Source organism: Phocoena phocoena, chromosome 12 (genome assembly GCF_963924675.1).
Source record: "Phocoena phocoena chromosome 12, mPhoPho1.1, whole genome shotgun sequence".
NCBI classification, from domain to species: Eukaryota; Metazoa; Chordata; class Mammalia; order Artiodactyla; family Phocoenidae; genus Phocoena; species Phocoena phocoena.
This window is the reverse complement of record NC_089230.1, coordinates 59830265-59845202: the sequence shown is the minus strand read 5'-3', so window position 1 is coordinate 59845202 and position 14938 is coordinate 59830265.

The following is a 14938-nucleotide window of genomic DNA, read 5'->3' as shown; positions in this document are numbered from 1 at the left end:
TAGTGTTTAGATTTTTCAAGAGATAGCATCTAAAAGATGTGATCATTTTGCAATCTCTGGATAAAGGACAGTTTTTTTGGTTGTCAGCCTGTTCGTCTCTTCATGTTGGGCATCTAGGTACTACAGAGATTAACAAAACAGTTTAATTTTTGGATGTATCTTGATTGTACTGATATTTATGGAGCTCTATAGTTTATGAAGGAAATTCCAAAGGGGGGCATATTTAGTGGTGATTATTAAATTTTCCATATAAAACTTATTATGACAGTATAAAGAAATTAGAGTAGTGTAAATCCCAAATTGTGAATTAGTTTTGTAGTGTTTGCAAAGGGAAATGTTTTTGTTGAATGTTAATTGATAGGATCGTATTTCTTAGGGTAGTTCTTACTGAAAATTCACACTATACCAGCAGTAAAATCAAATAGAGGTTGGACAAGAGCCGTGGCTTCAAGGAGATTTTAGTTCAGTGAATGACAGAAAATTCTAATTCAAGAGGAATGCACAGAAATAAAGGATGCTTATTGCAGTTATTGAAAACAGTATAAATATATTAGAATAGAAGAGGAGTTCAATAAAGTACTGATAAATCCCTATGATATACCAGTTAAAATATATGTTTTCAAGAATATATAATGTTATGGACATATGTTCACCATTTATAATTGGGAATAAGTGTAGAATATAGCCTAATTTTATATGAAATAATTGTAAAATATGTATTTAAAATATTTTAAGGAATTTCTACCAAATATTAAAAACAATGATTTCTGGATAGTGGGATTATGAATAATTTTTTTTCTCTTTCTGTACTCTGAAAAGTTTCTTCAATACTTGTATTATTTTTATAATATGAAAAAATGCATTTTACTTTAAAACAGAAACTTACATAAAGATCATATAATAGTATTAATTTATGTTAAAAAGTATTTACATAAACACTTTATTATCAGTATATTTTACGAAACGAATGAAAAATCAGGTTCTTTCCAATATTACTGATTATTATCTCCCCATTGCTCCCAAACCCGGGGCTAAATTTTTCATGGTGAAATATCTAACTCATTCTATTTCTTTTTCTTTTTAATTAATTAATTAATTTTTGGCTACATTGGGTCTTCGTTGTGGTGCGCGGGCTTCTCATTGCGGTGGCTTCTCTTGTTGTGGAGCATAGGCTCTAGGCACACGGGCTTCAGTAGTTGTGGTACGTGGGCTCAGTAGTTGTGGCTTGTGGGCTTTAGAGCGCAGGCTTAGTAGTTGTGGCGCATGGGCTTAGTTGCTCCACAGCATGTGGGATCTTCCTGGACCAGGGCTGGAACCCATGTCCCCCACGTTGGCAGGCGGGTTCTTAACCACTGCGCCACCAGGGAAGCCCTAACTCATTCTATTTTCTATAATCAGACTTTAAAAAAACTCTTTAGTTGTAATAAACTTGATTGTTTTGAAAAATAAATACCTTGTACCTAGTCTTAGATGAAAGCTTAATTTTGTCTTCATCATAAGCACTGCTTTATAATATATAGGTGAAGAAGAGAAGATAGGCATGAATAAATGTGGCTAAAGAAATCCCATTACACAGTGGCTTCTAGGCTTGGTTTTGTGACTGATTGATGTCATTTACTGAGTGCTTATTGTGTGTCAGGCATTGTGATAATAGCATTTTAAATACTTTATCTTGATTCATATAAAACACTCATGTGCTCAGTATTATTATTTCCATTTTACAGACAAGTAACTGAGGCTCAGAAAGCTAATGGTTTATCCAAAGTCACACAACTAGTTAACTGCAAAGGTGGATCTGAAATTATCTCTTTTAAATTTAAAATCTATTCTCTCCTGTCTAAATGTAAATCAATTCGTTATTTGACCATACAGACAAATTACTTTCTGGGATTCAGTTATTTTCTCATCTTTAAATTGCAGGACTTCTGCAAGATTGGAGGGGGCTCAAAGTTTTCCTGATAAAGAGCTACTTTTAATATTTCCAAAATCTTATTTTGTATTTGGGACCAAACAAGAAAGGGTCCAAGATGCTTAGGGTGGAAACAGCTTGGAAATTGAAGAGATGTGCCTTGTAAATTGCTGGTAGATGGGAATTGACTGTGTCTGGGACTTCTCGGTTCTCCAAGGGACTATATAACAATAATAGTTTGTGATTCTAAATGTAAATTTTTCTGGCCAAATTATATGCTAATTAGCCTTATAATTAAAAGATATGTGTAAGGTCAGTTTTTTAAAAAAATATTTATTTATTTATTTATTTATTTATTTATGGCTCCCTTGGGTCTTTGTTGCTGTGTGAGGGCTTTCTCTAGTTGCCGTGAGCGGGGGCTACTCTTCGTTGTGGTGCGCAGGCTTCTCATTGTGGTGGCTTCTCTTGTTGCGGAGCATGGGCTCTGGGCACACGGGCTTCAGTAGTTGTGGCACGTGGGCTCAGTATTTGTGGCTCGCGGGCTCTAGAGCGCAGGCTCAGTAGTTGTGGCTCGCGGGCTTAGGTACTCCGCGGCATGTGGGATCTTCCCGGACCAGGGCTCGAACGGTGTCCCCTGCCAGGCAGATTCTTAACTACTGTGCCACCAGGGAAGCCCCTGTAAGGTCAGTTTTAAAGGAAGTCTATAAATAGGATATAACAGTAGTGTGAAAGATTTTGTTGCAGCTGGGTAAGGGCAGAATGGCTTATTTGTTACAAAAAGACCAATAACAATTAAAGGAAACAGTTGTCAGGTTAGAAAACAATTCATCGCAGTGAAATAAAGAAATGCAATGAAAGGAGAAATAGTAGAATCTCATGATGGGAGCATGGACTTTTTATTTGAAAATATTTTGCTGAGAGCACTCTGTTACCAGATACGGATGAAATGAGTGACCTCACGGGGCTTTTCTAATTTCTGTGATTCCATAACAGAGCCCTCTGAAGGCACCTTGCTTATGACACTTCTGGATTTACATTTTACCACATAATGAACTGCTGAATGATTTTGGTTGGAACAGTTTCCCTGTTATTGCACGAGTCATCTCATTATTGAATGGAACAACCCCTGTGTGCTCCACAAAGCTCAAAACTGGAACTTGGCTGTAATGATTTTCTAAGTTCATTCCATAATCAGTGGTGCTTCATATTCATATCCATAAATATGAAAGTTCTTGGTGATTCCACATGTGACCAATATTATATGCCATTGAAATTATGCAATTTATTTTTGTAATATACAAAAAATGACAAGAATGATATAGAAACCATAGAGTGCAGATTTCCTTTTTATTAGTACTTTCCCTCCCCCCACCTCAATCTCAATACAGCACCCAGTTTAGGACAAAGACAAAACGAAAGTGTATCTTGAATATGCATCACAGGTTCCAAAAATGAAAAGAAATTGGATTTGGATAGCACTTACTCAATAGACAGATATGATACATGGTAAGAAGGTGCACTGTCTGCCCTGTGATAGATTAAACTACTTTGTAGGAAAATTACTGTGAGCCAGTCACCACCACCACCGTGGCTAAATCTTTAATAAAATTCTCTTCCATATTCAGGAGTGAGGTATAAAGTACACAATAAGCAGAGTGAAGTAGAGTGCCATTTATCAAACAGCGTCCAGGTCTGTAATCTTCTGTTTTATCCTTTCTTTGTACTTTATTTGTCTTTATTGTTGCAAGGAAGGATATTTACCCAGAGCAGTGGGAATGAAGCCCTGATAAACTTCCTCTTTTCCCTCTTTCCCTCTCTCTTATTCCTTCTTGTCAGTCTTGTCAGTATAATTTGTTTGTTTCCTTCTTGGTGGTCTTTTGCTTGTTTGGCATTCTTTTCTCTCTTCCCTTTTTCTGCCCTTCTCTGCAGTGTGCATTCAGGCTATGGGAAAGGACACCAAAACTACAGAGAAATACAATGGGAATGCTAACAGCTACCATGAAGGACCGTCCAGGATGTATTCGGTAATGACTTTGAATGACTTTTGGCAAGATACCAGTCTTAGAATGTTGTAGCCTGCCCCTGGGTGGCAGTGCACAGCCAGTCCTGATGCCAGCAAAAGAATTTTCAGAGTAAAGATTTTATATGTGTGTGTTTATGTATGATATATATAGGATATATGTGTTCATGTGTGTGTATGTACACATGATATTTATGTGTATGATTTATGTGTGTATGATATATGTGTGTATATACTAAATAGGCATATGTGTCTACATGTGATGTGTATATATGTGTATATGTATGTATATGATATATATGTGTGTGTATATGTATGTACATTAGTGTATATATATATATGCTACATGTTTATCCATCTTCCCTCAAAGTAACAAATTTAAAAGTGACTTTCTCTTTGAAAGACACAAACTCTCAATCTAATTTATCCCATGTTTCTTAGGTACAGTAATGATAATATTGCTAAAAATAACTTGTGTCTTTTAAAAAATCTTATGCTAATATGGTTCTGGGTATCCTAACCATGTGATGATATCTGAATTGTCTTTAAAATCATGCAGCTGTGAGTACAGATGCAGTGGAAGAGTTCAAAGGATAGTGTGAGTGTGGTTGGAGGTGCTTTGTGGCCCTTAGTCTGCACAATGCTAGTCTATGTGGTAGTCTTGGGGGTAAATTATTTTTAGTACTATTATAACCTTTTTTATTGTTTGAATAGCAGTTTTATGACAAAACATTTATATTCAGACTGCCTTTGTTCTTGACTGAAAGAAAGCAATCATGGAGAGTGATAAGGCAACAATGGTAATGATAACTGCATTTATAAAGACGTACAGAATTTAAATCAGTGTGCTAAAATAGACTGACAGTACTTCTCTGCCTGAACCTGGAGCAGAGATGGGCATGGCAGAGATGTCTTTGCTATTTAGGGGCAGATGACTGTGTGTGTGTGTGTGTGTGTGTGTGTGTGTGTTCCTTTGTCATTGTTTCTTCCTTTTAGTTAAATGTACTTGGTAAATAGATATAGGGGTAGCAATAGCAAACACAGAAATAGTCTATGTTCAGATTGACTATTATAATTTTGTCAGAGCATGATACAATGCAACTGCACTTCTGAATAAACTATTCAAGTATTAGTTCTTAGAAAAATTGTGATTATTTGCTTCTATCTAACATTCGTCTATTTCTCTGTCTCATGAGAATCTGCCTCTCATGAAATATTGATAATTCACTCTGCGAAAGAGAGGAGTATGGGGAGGGACCCCATATCTCAAAACAAAATTCAGCAGCAAGAGGTCATTCTGTCTACTCGATACCAATGTTTCCCATACGTGTTTACAGTTTCTTCAATTTTCCTTGTTCCTAATGTTCCAACCATAAGCAAAAGCTAAGCTTCTTCTGGTCCAGTTACATTCCTTTGTTTTTTATTTTTAAATATTTTGTAGCATTAAAATAATGGATGTAACAATAAAAAGGGTTGACGTGCAATTGCCTTGTGCTGTACATAAAACTAAAACTATACAATGTGGGATAGAAATAGTATCTTCTCTTCACAGGGTATCCCTAAGGTCTCTTAAAATCAGCCGTACATTGCCGAAGTCTATTATTTTGTCTTCCTTTGCCCCTTCTCTTCTTCAGCAAAGTTAATAACTTCTACATGAAAGGAAAAATCAATTTATTTATGTCCCACCTTGATTCAGAAAGAAATTAACGTGGCTTACAAAGATACATAACATAAATTTAAAACTAAGTGAGGGAAATGAAGCCAAGGAAAAACCAGAGAAGGGAAGGACAGTACATAGAGTATAACTGTGGCACTGAATGCACACTGTGAAGCCCTATGAACTGGCTAGATGTGGGCCGCACATTTAGTCCTCAGCTTTCTAACAACCAACATAAAGATGGAAACAATTAATTCCAAGATGCCCAGAGCCAGAATCAAGAGAATAAACTGAGTCTTTAGGAGATTATTCCAGTTGCATAGTGTACCTGCAACTATTCCAGGTACCCAGGCTCGAGGGGAGTTTATCTCCTGGATCTTCACAGACAGAACATTGTATAATTCAGGGAAATATGTCCCTTAACCATAGCCTATGGTCAACACACACATTAGTGTGATGAAAACTAGTTATATGCTGTGTAGCATTTTGGTAAAGCAAGTCAGTGGAAGCAATTCCAAGGTTGTTTGTTCATTCAGTAGTCATCCTGTGTGTCATTTGGCATGTAGCAAATGGAAAATGGTTGTGAGCAAGACATATATCCCTTGTCCTCATCAAACTTAGAATCTTTCCCTGACAATTGTCACTGAAAAATTAGTTATATATGTGTGATGAGAAGCCCTGCATGTGGTCAGTAGAAGGTTCAGGTTATGTCTGGTGGTCTAACCTAATCCAGGGATAGATTGTTACAAAGACTAAAGAAATACTGGGACTCCAAAAAATTTGGGCAGCTCTGTAAAAATGACATTTCTATGAATCCAGCTTTTAATTTGTGACAAGTAGTTGTGGGTTCAAGATTGTACTTCCTGATAAGAGTCTGAAAAGTGCTTTTATTCTGTGTTGCCAGTTTAGAGCAAAGCCATGTCTCAGGGATCGTTTGACCTCTGACTAGAAAGACAGTACAAATTGAATTTCATATTTAGCCATATTCTATTTGCTCATAAGGAGGAAAAGAGAAAGAAATGTTTATATATGCATTTTGGCTGCTTAATTCTTCCATTTTAAGTCCCTTTTCTTTTGCAATATGCGTAGCATTTTCTCCAAGCTTTATTTTTTGAGTATGACTCACCTGCTAACCTGTGTCTTTAGAATTTTTAAACACAGTTTCTATCAACAGTCACTTTTAACAGCATGTTTCATAAAATAAACTGCTTAGAAGGCATAGCTATATACTAGGAAAATGCATGCATCTATTTCGAAAATAGCATTTTATGACATAGAGGACATAGTTTATTTTTTCATTAATAATATAATTGGACTGTAAATGCTCCTGTTGTGTTCTGTTTAGCTTGTTATTAATAGTATTCAGCATAGTTTCAATTTGAAACTGGGAGATACAACATTTCAGGCAATCTATCTTTTCGATTCTGTGTGTCTCTAAGAATGGCCTTGTTTTTCCAGATCCATAACTAGTTCCCTTCAGATGATTTGTTTGTTCCCCTTTTGGAACTGTTTGTGAAAACAGTGGGGAGGGAGGAGAAAGATGTCTAGTAAAAGGATTATGAATCCAAATTGTTATAAAATGATGGGGCGGGGGGAAACCTAGCAGATTCTGGCTTCTTGGTAAGATAGAAAGAATGTCTAGACATTGGTAACCATTTTTGGATAGTCAGGTACACAACTTATCAGGAAGACAATCGTCATTTAGCATGAGTCCCTTTACCAGCATGGAAGGGATCTGGCAACTTCACCCAGAAAAGCAGCCCCCAAGTCTATTTTGATTAGCAGCCTTCCTTTCCTACCTTACCTAAACACACAGGCCCTGCAGCCACATTAAGCGTCCCCCTTCTTTTTGCTATTTTCTCCTATCTTCTTCGCTCTAAAGTAATGGAATAAAGAAGTTATGTATTATATATGTGTATATAATATATATTGATTTGAGTTTAGAGAGGTTTAGAGGAGTGATGTGTGGGATAACAGCACTTATCTCCTACACACTGCCATATTAGAGGAACCAGGATTTTCTTCTTTAAAGTGGATATGTCTATAAGGAATGGGGATAGGAGATAGGAAACGGTTCCATATCTTTTCTGGATAATCCAGAAATCTCATGACCTTTAGAATATTCCTAGAAAAAATTCTTCATGCTGCTCTCCATCTCCACCTCACCAAGTCCAACCAACCACAGCTTAAACTGTATGAGAAACACAGGGAATATGTCTGTCTTTCCTCCCTCTCAAAGAAATATAAGCCACAGAAATATTAACATTCTTTTTTCCACCTTACAGACTGATTCTGGGAGAGCCAACTAATTTGGCTCTGCTTGCCCCTTGAAAAAAAAAGATACTTTTGCCTTGGGCCATTCTAGTTAATGTTTATTGTTAAATTTATGTCTTTCTTGGGGCTTAAAAACAGTGGAATAAAAGTGCATCCAAGTTTTTTTGAAAGGCATTTAGACTAGAGATGGGCATGAAGAATATTAAGCAAAAATATAAAGCTCACACTGTTGTTTTTCAACATCTATTGGATGTAGCTGCTATCAATTTTCCATGGTCCTTTGGTTTCTTAGCTTTCATAAAACTATTGTGTACAATGGGCAAATGGACTCCACAGCTACCTGAAGCTTATATCAACTCTTAAAAATGAAAAATGGCTCTACTCTATGGCATAATGTAGTTTCTTTGAACATTAGGGATTCTTGTCTAAACATGTACAATTAGTTATACTGCAGAACTAAATAGATTTTCTTCTAGTGGCAGGTTCCTTTCAGGTACATAATGACAGAAAAATAGATTTGTTCCTTCAGATCCTTTTGTTTCCTCTATAGCTCTCTTGGCAAAAGCTCTTTTGCGCAATGGAATGCGTTCCTACTAGACTCCATTGAGGAAGACTTAAGTGTTAACCATATTAGGACACTGAGAAATGATAAACTTAAGTTAGGCATAAAAAAAGAAAAATCAAATGAGAAATAAAAAGAAAGGAAAAGGAACAAAGAAAGTAGTAAGGAGAGAAGGAAGAAAAAGGAAAAATTGCTCCCAATCTATTGTATGTCCAAAAAGATAAATTTCTCCAAGGACATAACATTTCAGTTTTTGAAAAGGGAGATGATCTTAGAAATACTGAAAGATTTGTCTTTCAGGTAAGAAATTCTGCCTTACCATGTGGGATTTAGTAATTTTTTATTCAAAATAAGACGTTCACAGAATAAGAAATGATTATGAACAACGTTGCTCTAAGGAAGAAAAGCTGTCTATTTTTTTGAGAAGTAGCAGTAGTTGTTACTTTTTAGACATCCTTTTCTGCCTTAAAGAATATAGTTGTGAAGATGTAGTGGATAAGTTGCACGGATAAGTGTTGAGTGCAAGAATTTCTTCTTACTGCTTTTTTTTTTTTTAAAAAAAGATGATAGAAGTTTCATTTGGTGGCCAGAAAATGCTACATTGAAAAGTTTAATCCCAATAGTTTTGCAAGATTAATTGTCCACTGCCTGTAATTCACTGGCAACGCCAATTCTGGGTTGCTGTGTGGTAGGGATTGATAATGACAGTACTCTGCTGTGGCTCTCAAAAAAGTCACACTACTCAGCAAAGATTTTACACAGTAAGCTGTTCACCTTTTTCCTAAGTAAGATGTTTAGGGAGAGGTACTAATGGTTATGAGATGATAGGTAAAATTTTGGTAATATACACTCACTGATATTTAACTCAAACAGAATTCTAATCATAGAATCTTAGAATTGGCAATATTCTTAAAGGTCATTGACTCTCACCCCTATATTGTAGGGATGAGCAAATGAGGCTTAAAGTGGAATTTCCAAGACTCCAAGTTATTGGAAGACTAAATAGTAGAAATCATGTCTTAAATATTAAACTTTGCTCCCTTTTCTTTCTGGGTTTTGGGCTCTTTAGTGATATGTTCCCCTCTCGCCCCACTTATATATTACTTTATTGGGTTTAGGTTGAGTAAATACATAAAGGTCATAATTCCCTTATACACGAAATTATTCTCTGACCACTTCTATAACTAACCTTTTGAGTATTTGTCTAATGTATAATGTTTTCTCAGGAGGCAATTCCTAAAAATGAACTTTTGTTTATTTTTGCATATTTAATGTTACAGAATTGTAGAAATGAAAATGAATCTCTAATATATCACTCAGTTCAACTCTCTTATTTTATAAATGAGGAATCTGAGGCCCAGAGAGATTTCATCTCTTGAGCCCGGTTCACAGCCAGCTAATGACCGAGTGAAGACTAAAATGCCAGGTCTCAGAACTCAGTCCATTGCCCCTTCTGCATTACATTCATTCCACTACTTATATTTTATATAAAAAAATTATGAAATATTTCAAACAGGAAGAAAGATATGAAGAAGAGAGAAAAGAGAATAATATAACTAATATCCATTAATCCTGCATTATGGGTCTTTAAAATCATAATGTTTTGCTTTATTTGCTTCAGACTATTTTGTCTCTTCACTTTAAAGAGTAAAGCAGATACGATTTAGCCCTCTGTATATCCCTCCCCCTCTCTGCTCCTTCTAGTTTTCTTTTTACCTGCAATTTTACAACTTTTGTTCAGAAAAATTTCAAACATGGAAAAGTTGAAAGAATCTTATGGTGATCACCATATAACTGCCATCTAGATGCGACTATTGACATTTTACTATTGCTTTATCTGACATATATCCATCTAGCTATTCCTACATTCTTCATTTTTTTTGATCCTTTCAAATGAAGGTACAGACATCAGTGCATTTTCCCCAAACACCTACCATGCATATCATTAACTAGTGTACAATACTTGTTTACATTTTTTCTTTTGGTGTAAAATTTACATAGAATGAAAGGCGCAATTCTTAAGTGTACTTTCATTGAGTTTTGACAATTGCATCTATCTGTGTAACCAACCATCCCCATGGTTATGCTTTAGAACACTATCATCACCCTGGAAAATTCCCTCATGTCCTTTCTCAGTCAGTCTCTGCCCCAAGCAACTTTGAAAAAGATACCATTCTGATATTTTCCACCATAGATTAGTTTTACCTGTTCTAGAATGGAATATAAATAGAGTCACACAGTATGTCCTGTTTTGTGTAAAACTTTTTTACTCAGCATAATGTTTTTGGGATGTATCCATACTGTTGGGTATATCAATAGTAGTCCCTGTTTATTGCCAAGTAGTATTCCATTGTATGGATGAATCTTGGTTTGTTTATACACTCCCCTTTTTACAGAATATAGGCTTTCTATTTTGTGTCTATTATAAATAAAGCTGCTATGGTGGCCACTCCAGCCTTGTTGTACTTACTGTTTCAATGATATATCTTTTGTTATCCATTTAATTTTAAGCTATCTGTGTCTTAATATCTAAAATACATCTCATATAGAAAGCATAGACTTGTGTCTTGCTTTTAAACAAATCCATCCTGACAATCTCTGCTGTCTAATTGGAATTATTAATCTGCTTACCTTTAATATAATTCATCATGTCTTTGGATTTAGGTTGTTAAAAAATTTGTTTTCTGTTTCTCCTCTCCTCTGATTTTCATTCCTCTGTTCCTCTCTTGCTGTCTTATTTTGGACTCTAGAAATGTTTTTAGAATTCCATTTATATATGTGTGTATACACACACACATATATTTTTTTTTATGGTACTATAGGGATTACAATATACATCATTAATTTTTCACAGTTTAATTAGGGTTAATACTGTATTACTTTAAGTAAAATGTAGAAATTTTGCAACTGTGTAAACTCATTTACTACTTTCCATTTTATATGTATACGTAAAATGTGTGTAATTGTTTTGCCTTATAATATTCAATTTCTAAAGCAGGAAAAATTTCAAATCATTTTTGAAAATTTTGTTTAAAGAAAGTGGAGACTAAGACATGGGCGAAATGATATAAATAAAATAAAAATTAAAACTATGAAGTAGCATAAAATTTTTAAACCTATAATAATAAAAAGATAAGAAAATATTTAGTCAAAAATTGTGGAAAAATTATGAATGAAATCAGAGACAAAAACATTTTTAAGTTTATAATCTTAATTCTAATATGTTTTAAAGATGCAAAAGATACATGACAGAATCTTCTTTGACTAACTGATTTGTTGAAAAGATAATCAGATATCAAAAGAATGTTTTCAGAATCTGCATCAAGCTTCTTGTTTTCTAGCAAGGACTGAAACCAGGAGGAAAATCAAGCTAGCTATGCAGTTATTTGGCCAATGGTTTTGTAGCTTTGTAGTCAGACAGGAGCACAGAAAGGTCTTTGTCCTTTGGGAACTCTGAGACTGATGATGGCTATTCTATGACCAGCTCAGTTAGTAAAACTAAAATTAACTGGGCAGTAGTACTTTAGTTATGTTGGTAGGGAAACAGCAGTGGGTTCAGCCACTTTATTCAACTCTTCTTGTGAAGTCAGAAGTTGACTGGCCTTGTGTGGAAAAATCAATAAGGCATTTATAAACCTTTATGAAAGAAAAGATTTTTGAAAGGGGAATATGTTGGTTACATGGAGAGATGACCCTGTGTGAAGGTGGGAAGGGTTGGAGTAAGCGGATTAAGCAGCAGTGACTACAGGGAACACACGCCAGTATTTTTGATTTATGTTAGCGTTCATGTAGTGAGCACTATCTTGAGAATAGCAGTGCTTTAAAAACCCTATTGATGAAGCCCTGCACACACATGGTGGTGTCGGGAAGTTGCTGGATTTTACTGTGCTGAAGGATTCTGTTTGGGGGTAGCTGGTGATCCTTTTTTCTTAAGGGATGCCTGGTCTAGTCTTCATAGTTTGGGTGGATTGTATTTTGGTTCAAACTTTCTGCTCACACATAAGGTGATCAGTGACCTTTTCTGTTTAAAATTACTGCTCAGCCAAATTCATTGATGTCTAAGTTCTAGATTTTGAGTGTTTAGCCGTCTTCCTCTCTCCTTCCTCACTGCTCTCACTTCCACATGATTATTTAGGGTGAGTATATTTGTCATGGACATATTAGGTTATCAAAAATATGACAAGACTCATTTTAACTTTGGTTAAAATTTGGTTAATATTTTAACTAATCTGCATTTGTACAACACTTTTATACCCTGAAAATTTGATTTTCTTAATCCCAATGAAATAAATTATTATTGGCTTCAGAAATATGATACAGTATAAAGGAATATAGGTGTACAGCTGTTTCATGAACGCATGCTGCTCTACTGAAGAATGTTTAGAATTATAGGAATTGAGTATATTTTCTCAAAGTACAAACATGTTGGTATGAGACACTGTGCAAGTGGATGGGCCTTTAGGCTAAATCTGCCCCTCAAAGCTTTCTTGTTGTATCTTAAATGATTTTCACTGCCAAAGCTGCTTTTTAATTTGTAAATGTGAAATGGGCTGGATCAAAGTCTTAGAAGATTCAAGGAATCTAATCCAATTTGATGTAGAACAAAACACAATTTAAAATCTAAATAATTCCCAAACTTAAGAAGCTGCTTTCTGATGTACTTTCTTTTCTAATCATCACAAAATGAGACTCCTGCTGTAATTCTCTGTTCCCAAGATAGGCATCTCTTCTATGCATCTCTTTGGCAACCTTAAAAAAATTACCCTTACACTGGTTCATTTGATTTAGTGGTCTGGAAATTTGAAAATGAGGTTGTCTGTTAAAAGTGATCCCATGCAGTGTCTTTGGCAGCATGGGGTGTTCTGGAGCAGGGAGCAACAATGGCAGGAAGCCCCCTCAAAGAGCAGTGGTGCTGACATGATTGGGCAGAGCAGCAAAGGCTGATTTCCTTTCACTGAAGCTCTCCTGCCCCAGGCGTCTCCCTCTGACTGTCACCCCATTAATGCACAGCAATTGCTAGGCAGTCTTCAAGTCATCACCTTCTGAAAAACAACAGATGGGTTAACTGGATTGAGGTCACTCAGTGAGTCAGGAGCAGAGCTGGGGTTAAGTCCTCAGTCTCTTCATACCCAACCTGGTACACTACCAAATATATAGGCTGTGGCTCCATCAGCATTTCTAATGTTTGGGGAACAAGCTCATTAAAACAGTTCTAAACTGATTAAATAAGGTTTATAACCTGTTTCTTTCCCTTTCCTCCTTCCTTTCCTTCTTTCCTCCCTCCTTCCCTTTCTCCTTTCCTCTCTCCCTTTTTAAATTTCTTTTTAAAAAGAGCCTGAATTTATCATGTACCACTTACTGTTCAAATGTGCAAGGATCCGCCTTAATTATACTGCATACCTCTCTGTGTAGCCTCCTTATTATGATAATCTTCCCACATCTCATCACATTTTATGTAAAATCTGAAATTAAAATGTTACAAGGTTTACCCTGAGTTTTAGGCAAGGAGAAAAAATTTCTTTTTCTTAAATGACTATTCTGATTCCATATGAGTTGCCACATATAAATAGCAGCTACTCGATTATTTGTGGGGGAGAAGGGAAATCACATTTAACTGATATTTGCACACAAACAAAGTTACCGTATGTGACAAGTTCAAGCTATAGAATTTACAACCAAGGTTTTACCCAAAGGCTCTTGAAAGATAGCAGAGTTAGCCACAGCGTTTAAATACCTCCTTCTGACCAATTGCCAAAATGAATCAAGGGCATGGGGGGGGGGGGGCAGGGGCAGAGAGAGAGAGAAAGAGAGAGTTAGCCACAGAGTTTAAATACCTCCTTCTGACCAATTGCCAAAATGAATCAAGGGCATGGGGGGGGGGGGCGGGGTGAGAGAGAGAAAGAGAAAGACATTAAAAAAATGGAATTAATTTTATAAACAATTTGGAAAGATGGATAATGGACTTGATTGTGAATGACAGCCTTTCAAAACAGCGGTTTTAGTCTTTTTTTAAAAAAATTGTTTGTTTCTGGATCTGGACTTGATAAAGTTTAGCAACGTTACAAGCGTTCTCCCCAGAAACATGCATATGTGCTCATTATATACAATTTTTAATACAATTTTAGGTAGTTCTTGAACTCCCTTAAAGCTCATTCAAAACCATAGGTTAAGAACTCTTATACTTAATAAGAACACTTAGAAAAAAATCTAGAATAAAAATTTAAAAATGAAATATTTTTAAATAATATTGAACTTAAACCAAGGATTTTTAGCTAGACCATACACCTCTGACTCACTTTCTCATATATCGCCTTACTAGTCATTAAAGCTACCAACTCTCACTTTTGAATCACCAATCCTCTTATGCTGTTGCTTTGTACAACAGTGCTCTTAATTAATTAGTATCATCATAGAATTAAGCAGTGAAAGGAATTGTGAGAAATCATTTTGAGTTTATAATGTAACCCTTGGCCGTTAGATTAGGACAGCCTAATGAAATTACTATTAAAAATTTCC